General features: G+C 47.5%; 1 protein-coding gene across 1 annotated transcript in view; it reads left to right on the top strand.

The window, feature by feature from the left end:
* Positions 1 to 1678: 1678 nt before the first annotated feature.
* MATN2 (matrilin 2) overlaps positions 1679 to 9587 on the top strand; it is a 77050-nt gene continuing 69141 nt past the window's right edge. Inside the window, exon 1 of the mRNA XM_074815257.1 lies at positions 1679 to 1743. The gene's annotated coding sequence lies outside the window, so the exon portion shown is untranslated. The remainder of the gene's footprint in view (positions 1744 to 9587) is intronic.

Below are 9587 nucleotides of genomic sequence, written 5' to 3'. Positions count from 1 at the left end.
CCTACGCTACAGTACAAGGGATGAAACAGAATGGCCTAACTGTTCTGCACTTGGCTCTGCTGAGTTTGCTGTAATGTCTATCAGTGTTCATCTGCATTTTTAATTTTTCCCTTTCCTCTGGCTACAGCAGAGGTTCAGGAGCCAGTGCTCAGAATGAAAGATGGGGTGAGTACGGCCCCTTTCAGTTTGAGATTTGCTCATCGTTTATACCCCCCTTTTTAGGGATTAGATTTTGTACACTCACCTCACAGACAATTAATTGTGCCTTACAAAACTTACCCAAATCAGCTCTGATGATTTCCAAAGTTGCTCACCACCCCAGCAACTCTGAGGGGTACGGATTCCCTCTCCCAGACCCCGCTGACACCTGATGCACCAGAATTGGTGTGGCTTGGTGATTTTGTCCCTTTCTTGTTGGACGTGACAGTAAGCCCTGCTCACCTCTGCCGTTTGGAATGGCTTTCACGTTTGTTTTTTTCCAGGAAACAGAAATTGCCATTGCTTTGGAACAAAGCAGGAATTTTATTTTTTCTTCTTCATACATAATAAAACCGTAAGTGTTGATATAAACCCCACACTCCACACTCAGCTTTTTCCACCTGGACTATTGACCGCGCCACTGCCGTGACAGCTGAGAAACGACAGTCCCTTCTACCTGTCCCATTTATTTCACGCCTCCCCCGGCGTTTTCGCTGACGGGGGCTCCCACAGGCTCGCCGCGGTGGCAGACACCGCATGATTCACCAGGGACTGTTTGCCTTGGCCCGGAGGTCCTCCGCGCGGGGAATGGGATTTCCATTCCCCGACGTTTCCCTTGGTCGACTTCCCTGGAAGGGAGCGCGGGCCCGGCCCGGGGAGCACGGCGCTGGCCGGGGAAGGATGCCGCCGGCCCGCCGCGGGGCCGCCAGACCAAAACCACGCCGCTTTCCTCTAGCGGGGACCCCACGGCCCTCTCCTGCGGGCAGAAGCCGCTCGGCCGGGGCAGGCCTCCCCCTCGGGGCTGCAGGAGCTCCCCTCGCCGCCCCCCCGCAGCGCAGGGCCAGGTCTGACAGGGAGGAACCGGCGGCGGGGCCGGGTTGCGCGGCGGGCGTGAGGCCGAGATGGGGCCACAGCAGCCGGGAGCCCGGCGGGGCCGGGACCCCGGCGGCGCCGGCAGCCCGCGTCCCTGACGGGAAGGAGCGGGTCCCGCGTCCCTCGGGGGGCAGGCGGGAAGGCGTGAGGCCGAGGGTCCGTGTCCCGTGAGGGCCGTCGATCCCCCTTCTTCCCTCACGGCAGGCGGGAGGGAGCGGGAGGACAGCCCGCGTGTCTCCCGCGGGACAGGCGGGAAGGAGCGGGACCCCGTCCCTTACACGGGGCAGGCGGGCGGGAGCGGGGCGAGAGCCCGTGTCCCTCACGGGGCAGGCGGGAAGGAGCGGGACCGCGTCCCTGACGGCGGAGGTGGCTGAGGAGAGAGGGGCTCGGCCACCCGCGGCTGCCTCCCGGGGAAGAGCCAGCTCCGGAGGCCTGGTCAGCGCGGCCGGTGTCTCCCCACCGGGACCCCCCCTTTCCCTCCCCTCAGGACGGCCGAGCTCGGGGACGGGGCTGGCGGGAGGCGGCAGCTCCCCTCAGCCCGCGGCGCTCCCGGGGGGGGCGGGGGGGGGAGCGCCGTCCGGGGCCGCGCCGAGGGGGGAGGAGGCTCCCGCGCTCGCTCCCGCCCGCCGCCGCTGCCCGCCGCCGAGCGGAGTGGCCCCGCCAGCCCCTCAGGTAAGCTCGGCTCTGCCGCCCGCGCTGCCCTGCCCCGCCTCGCCTCTCCCGCCCGCCCGGCGGGGCCGCGGCGCCCCGCCCGGCAGCTCCGGCAACCCCGCTGCCTCCCGCGCTGCCCAGCGGGGCTCGGCATCGTTGACACCGCCGGGGCACGGCACAGCCCCGGTCCCCCCCGCCCAGCGGCCCCGGCTCGGCGGAGGGACGGTCCTGCCCCGCGGCGGCGGTGCCCCGGGAGCCCCTCCGGGTGAGGAGGCGGCCGGAGAGGGCCCGGCGGCCGGTGGGGGCTGCAGCGCGGGCGGCAGGGGCCTGGCGGGGAGCGGGAGGCCGAGGCGAGGGGCCGGGGCTGGGGTAGGTGCTCGCTTACGGGGTCCTGACGGAGCGGTTTGCTGCTCGTGTTCCAGCCGCAGGAGCAATGTTCCCCTTTCCTTTGGGCTGCCTGGGTCTGAGCATACACTCTCTTCCCCGTGCATGCTTCGGTAACTCATTTAACAGTGTATGTGCTGTAAGCAAGAAACCCACTATATTTTAAAGTCAGTGCAGAGGCTGAGGCAAACTTCACCTAGAAACATTTGTTAGTGAGTAGCCTGCAGGTGTCTACCAGCTTCCAGCAGGACAGGATGCGGTTTATCCCCGGGCAGTGGGTACAGCCCTGCAGGTAGCTCTGCACTGAGCGGTCACCTCGGACATGCGGCGGGGGCTGCCGGGCTTCCTGAGAGCAGTGTGTTTGCTGGAGGTGGAAGGAGCAGGGGACGGTTTGCTGCATGTTATATACTTACCCTGGAAACCCAACCTAGATGGTGCTCTTTAATCTTATAAAAATTGTGGCATCTTTAATGGCCACATATTCCTGTTTCAGAAGGCAGTCCTTTCCGTGTCAGACTAGCTGCTGTCACTGCTTAACCGTGGTTTAGTGCTGACTGAGAGGGAAGAATGCAACCTACTGATTTATGAATACTTCGTAATGCTTGGGTTTTCTTTTGGGGCCATTATTCAAGGGGTGTATGATCCTGACTGAGGTCTGAAAAGGTGACATGCTGTGTTGCGTGTTACAGCTGTGCTACTGTCAGGCAGCAGACTACTTCAGAAGAAATTATCATACTGAATCCCATCATAAATTCTCCTTAAATCACGAGCTGAATAAAATACACATATGGCTTTTCCATAAGATCCTACAAAATCAACAAAATAATTTTTGAATTATACACTTTTCATATAGATGTGTCAGCTTTAAGCACCAGAGTTTTTAAACTTTTCCTCGTGTACTGTATATCACTATGAGTATAATTATATTCATCAAATTAAATTTGATTTATTTTATATCTTAAGAAAATGTGGCACTCAATTACAAAAGGGTGCAGCTAAGATTCTCAGTCTTGCACTCAGTATTCACACCTAATTACTTTACATGAGTCTTTCCATTGACTTCACTGGGATTTCTCACAAACAAACTAATGCACACTCTAGTGTTTATGAACTGGGACCCTGGGACCCAGCTGTAATAGTAAAAGATGTTTTAGTCAGTCCAGGCAAACTAAGGAAAGGCTAATCAGATCTAAATACTCTCCTGTGACTTATAAACTTAACTCCATGGGAGGGTAAAACACTGAGCACTGCTATTTAATTATAATCTGGACATCATTAACAAGCTCCTTTTATATAGCGTACTCATTGTGAGATCGTGTTTTCATTATGAGCAAGGAGTGTTTGGAACGGAGAGGTTTTAATCCCCAAATTACTGTTTTACACTGGTGCTGGTACTGAGGTCAGTGTGGGTTTGCAAATAAGTTTCAGAACTACTCTTTTTAAAAAAAAAAAAAAAAGTGCCTTTCTGTTTGGAATTAACAGTCTGTTATGGTTTGTGACTGTACTTCATAGAGACAAAACTAAGCAGCCCACATGTGTATTATATGTCATATAATATATGCTTTCATATAAATACCTACTCTTCATGGTAAAAGTGAAGTTTCTCAATTTTCCCATACTATTCTTCTGGGAACATTGTGGAAACTCCGATGTCTAGATCAGATTCAGAACCAGAAAGTGCAGAGAGTCTTCCCCAAAAGAACAAGATAATGAAAAGGTCTATTGTCCAAGTGGCAACTGAAGAAAATCATAACACGGAGATTGATGCTGTCATAAAATAAGAATTCCCACTGCTAAAGCTTGCTGTCTGACCACTGGAAACTATGCTGAGTAAACCATACTATGGGTGCACTGTTCTACAGCATCACCATTAACTTTTATATGGTGAGTTTCTGAGATTATTGAAATGGTCGTCAGCTGCTGTTCTGAGCAGGGGTTGGACCTGATGACCTGCAGAGGTCCTTTCTGACCTAAATTATTCTGTGATTTACTAGTTATTATTTTTACAACAGTGGTACCAGGAAGCCTATATGTGATTTAGATGAATGACTTAAAAATAACTAATAGATCCCTTAAAGTTCTTTCTTTCATTAGAGTTGTAGAAAATTAAATTATACATGTAGTACATATACTCTAAGACCTTTAGATGGCTGAGTCCATTGCATAAAAGTCCTACCATGATATTTATACCTCACAATTAAATGTAATGCTAATCTTTGCTCTTTCTGATATGCTCTATGTTTTGGTGTGTATACTCATCACAACGTGTGTGTGCTTATCTGACCTCTGTACTTGGACAGGCAAGTTGTTCTTGCCCCATCCCCAATGCTCTTCTGATGGCTTCCAGAAAGCACTTGCCCTCCCATATCCTGTAGCACCTTCAGCTGCACTCTGTGTATGGGTACTCATGTACAGTGTTTGGCTTGTGAGAATATTTGGCTGACTACCAAATATCATTCACTTCCCTTCTAGAAACTGCTCTATGATGTATTTTGGGTCTTCCCTTTACTGTTTCAAAATCTGAGTTAATTTAGTCCCCTGTCACATTTGATTTTATTAGTCCAAGATACAACTCAGCTGTGGGCATGTGTAGCAGCAGTCAGAATAATTAAGTACTGATGGAGTTTGTTTCAGCTGCAGCCCAATTGCTATACAAGGCAGGGGGATCTCTCAGTACAGAGAGCACTGGAATATCCTATTAGCTGCTGAGGTAGGCATTCATGCTGGGCAAGGACTATGTGAACACATAGGAAACAAATCTGGAAGACTTTGTGAATCTGTGGTTGTCATCCTGTCCCCATCACTATGCAGACATGTCTGGAACAGGCAAATTGCCATCACATGCTAGGATCATGCCCTTCTGCAGACATAAACCAACGTGTGGTCCTAAAACTTCCTGTCAGGAAGTAGACCTTCGTGGACCCATGCAACGAATTTGTCCCAGTCTTCTTGTGCTGGAGTACATAACTTCTGGTCCTAAACCCACTGCAGATTTGGGTTACTCTTACTGTCTGGACATTCATTATTTTAGATTGATAAAAGACTGATGTTGTCAACTCAACAATTAGTTTTGTTATTGTGGTGGCTTGCTGTACTACTATGAAAGCTGTTTGTATTTGGGTTGTCTGTCTCCAGATACAACTGAATGACTAATTGACTTTTAGATAATGAGTTTCCCAGATTCATCTGATACTACTGACAGCATGAATAGCCAAAGTTAGGTTCTTAAAAGGAGCTGAAGAAGGTGTTAACAAGGAAGTACCACTCTGCTGCTTTTCAGGACTTGGTGCAGTGGTGGGTAGGTTCATGTGCATGTAGTGCCTGCCCTTAGGGTTGAGGAGCAGGTGAGGAATTTACAAATTTAGAGCACCTGCAGCCTGCTTTCTTCTTCATGGTTTACCGTATTGGTGAGACACAGTTGACAACTGTGATTTAGGGGAGTTTTACCTGTCCTGTGATGCTGAGCCTAGTGAAGCCCTTCTTGTGCAGGAATGAGTCACAGAAAATCCAGTGCATCATTTGGTGGAACAGCATGACAATCGAGTGCTCCTTTGTAAGGGTGAAGGCAAGATGTTGCTTCTTGCTGATGTGCTAAATACTGTGCTCATGATTGTGGCCCGCTGTCCCCACGTGACACCTGCATAGCTAGTGACAGATACGGTGTTGGACTCTGGAGCTCTATAACTGTTTTTCAGAACTGGAAAATGCCTGTGGCAGCAACTGCTCCAGAAAGACAGAGGAAGTTATTAATACTCCATGTTCTGATACCCATGCCACACACGGTGATTTTAATGAGTAATGGACTAGTAATGCATATGCTGGTTTATGGATAGTGAAGTACTTTGGAACATGCTGCAACTGATAGTTAACAGGGCTTTACAGTGCCTGCTGTCCTTAATTTTTTTAATTTCTGAGGTGATGGGATTGAGAATGAGATATTTTGTGGCTTTCATGTAATAAGAGCTCATTGGTTTTCCAAGTATTTCACTGTGCTTGCAAACTTGGGGACACAGACTCTGATTTTATTGACTTGGATCTCTTGCAGTTCCTTTAACTTCAGTAAAAGCTTTTGATTTGATCGCAGTTTCCTGTTATCTTAGAAATGGGTAGATAATGAGGGGTGCTGAAAGAACTTCAGAATGTTTTCCCTTTTATGCGCTTACATTCCTTGTAACTTAAAAACACTGAAGTTAGGTCTTCTGGCAGCTTAATGAAAGTAAATGGCTGTCTCTTTTAACTATCAAACAAGAAAAGCTGAAGGCAGCCTCTCTGGTGGTAATAGCTGCTGCCTCTGGTGCTTTTTTTGCCTTCCCTTTCCTTCCCATCTATGATGAGAAATTATATAGGGATCAAGAGAGGGAATATTATCTGCAGTTACTAAAGGTGTCAATGTTTCAGGTAACTGCTGAGAATTTCCCCTCCTGTGCATTGTGCCAGTTTTGGTGGCAGCTGAAGAAGGTGGAGAGGTAGGGGTTTGTGGAGTTCATATTTCTGATTTAGCCTTGGAAGGGAACTTGTACTGCAAGATAAGGAAGAAGACCACCCAGAGGAGCAGGAGGCATGAGCTGACACATATTACTACCCTGGTTTTCCAATTTCTTTTTCAGCATCATCTGCCCAGCAAAGACAGGTACATTTTTAAGGTACCTGAATGAAAAAAAGGTGGCCTTCCAGACTAATGGAAGGGTTTCCTGATTCTGTGAAAGAAATTTCCCTGAAGTGGAGTAAGAGATGGAAGGGCACCGACTTCAGCATTGAGCCACAGAGCATCTCTTCTCCCTTGACATTATTTAAGAGTTATCACAGTGAAGAGGACAAATCTTAATAACATGCACTGTGCAGTGGAGAAGGTCATTGATTTATCATCAGTGACACTGAATATTCAGTAGTGTCTCTGCCCAAAACAGTCATCAATCCCTTATGAGGAGGCTTCCATGGAAAGATATTTGAAAGGGTAGAAACAGGCTTGTGGTGTTTGCGTGCTGTCCAGCAAAGGAAAAGGTTATTTTAAAGATGAAGTCACAATTTCATTTTTCAGCATTCTTACACTGTAGTTCATGAAAATTGAAAATCCATAGCAGCACATGAGAAAAAATATTCTCTTGCATGGGTGTATGGCTAAGCAAGCACAGGTAAAATTGATAAGAAAACACCATGGAAATATTTAGCTCTTGACTTGCAGCCAGTTAGGGAGCAAGGGAAGCCTGAAAAGAACAAGAGATCCTGTCTATTTACTTGCCATCTTCTAGGAGATTCTCCCCCTTTATACCAAACTTCTTCAAGATAGCCGTAGCTATTGCAAGTAGCCCTCGTCAAATTGTACCTCTGTGAGCAGCAGTTGCCTGTTCTCTGTTAGGAGCTTCTTCACATATCTAGCAGAGTGGTGTGCTGCACTGACTGCTCCAAGGTTGCTGTGAAAACCCTGCATAGGACCCTCTTCTTCCTCTCTCCATGGGTAGAAGAACGGAGCAGTGCAAGCCGGTGCATCTGGTGCCCAACCTGGTTAAGGCCCACGTGTTGTCACACCTTCTCTTGGTGTCTTTTGAGGTGTTTGGGATGTTTGTCATACAGTGACTTGGTCTTGGGTCTGACCAGGGAAGTTGGCTCCCAATGGTATAATGCTGAATACTCCTGCTGTGACAGCTGGAATTGAAGTGCTTGAAACATATTTTCCAGGTAGCCACAGAAACATGTGCTTGTAAGTTTTGTGCTTTGGGAATGTGTTCTCAGCTGGTAGGTTAGCCAGCAATGTGAAGATACAAAGAGCTGTGCCAGCAGCCTGGCTTAGCCTGCTGGGAAAATGAGGTGTTAAATACCAAATGTGGTGCACTAAGCACCATCCAACTTCTAGAGTGAGGACAGGGGACCTTGCAGAAGACCCAGAAAATAAAGAGAACCATGGGACAACTGTGCGGAGAAGCCGTGCAGCCACAATACAAACTGGTCATGTAAAAATGCAAGCAGCAGTGAACACAAATATGTACCTGGAACTAGAGCAAAGAACACAAGTCCAGACTCTCATGACCTCAGGAAAGCAGCACAGAAGCTTTCAGTGTGAATGAAAAGGTGGCAGCAGGCTTGGATCAGTGGCATCTGTTATCACATAGACAGCCTTTGGCTTTGGGAACTTGTTTGGGTTTGGTGGTTTTTTTTTTCCTCATTGAAAATTGATGCAATTTCATGTTAATTTTGATTTTAGATTAACTTATATATCAAAATTTGTAAGATGGGGCAACTAAAGCTCTCATCTGTTAAGCATTGTTTTCGTTTGAAACAGTATTTTAAAACACTGTGAGGAAAGGAGTGTGTTGATAATAGATCTTTCTTTTTTTAACGAGAATTGGCTCTTTTTTGGTGGAACTGTAAGCAGGCTTGTTTTCTGGTTATCAGGCTGGTAAAGATATTAAGATCTAAGGTTTCTGAATCAAAATGAGATACTGTTGAACAATAGAAGTGATCTTAAGTTTGAATAAAAAGATCCCCAGAAAACTAGGCACTGTTATTCAATGCTCCTGTTGCTTTAGTACCCCCAACCTTACTTTTCAAAGGGACTGGTAAAATCACACAAAACTGAAAATGTACGGCTTTAATATGTTTCAGAATTCAGGGACAGCTATGAATGATTACACAGGCATTTCGGTTTATGTGGTCAGCAAATATGAGATTTGCATGCTGTATAAACATTTTCCTAACAGAATTCAAACACTTAAAATCACAGCAAACAAACACTTTTTTTTTTTTTTTCTTATTTCTGAAGTTGCCTGGGGACAGTTGTGAGCCTAGTGAATTTGAAACTGCAACCACATATCAACAATTGCTACAAAGGTATAAAATATGTTAAGTGCCAGAATGTAAGAGGGTTTAGTTTGGGGTACTTTGCAGAGCTGGTAGGACTGTACTGAGTCACTTCCTTACCACAGTTTCCTTTGGCATCATGCTGTTACTGAATGGTTCAGCAGCATGTTGTGAAGGTGCTCTGCCACAGTATCCTTGGTTCTCCATTAGTGTGCCATCAGGAACTGGTAAAATGGCTTTACGTAGAGATTAGCCCAATCTTCACAGCTGTTTAGGATGGATAGAAAGGAGTTAGGCCACGGGTAACTGGATAACAGCCAGATAGCCCTCTTGAACAAGGTTTTCATGCCTGGTTCCTGTGACAGACTTGTAAGGAGCATATTTCTGTATGCTCCTTAGCTCTCTAAACATGGCTTCTGTGCTAGAACTGGCATGTACCCTTGAGGTCCTGTTGCCTTGTGTGCTGAAGGAACAGGCTGGAGAGAGAGGAGGCTGCCTTGCACAGCCCTGTGTTTGTTGACAATGTTCTAAGGAGTGAGGAGACAATGTGGGAGAAGCTTTCATCGGTAATCGCCAGCAGTAACAACTGTAGCCTCCAGCAAAATTTGTCCTGTTTTCAGTGGTGTGTTATTTGCAGTGTCCATCTGTTTCTGACTAGAGCACTGGAAATACTCTACCAATAATAC

This window comes from Strix aluco, chromosome 1 (genome assembly GCF_031877795.1).
Source record: "Strix aluco isolate bStrAlu1 chromosome 1, bStrAlu1.hap1, whole genome shotgun sequence".
Lineage (NCBI taxonomy): Eukaryota > Metazoa > Chordata > Aves > Strigiformes > Strigidae > Strix > Strix aluco.
Note: the sequence above shows the minus strand (reverse complement) of the source record. Positions and strands in the feature narration are given on the sequence as shown.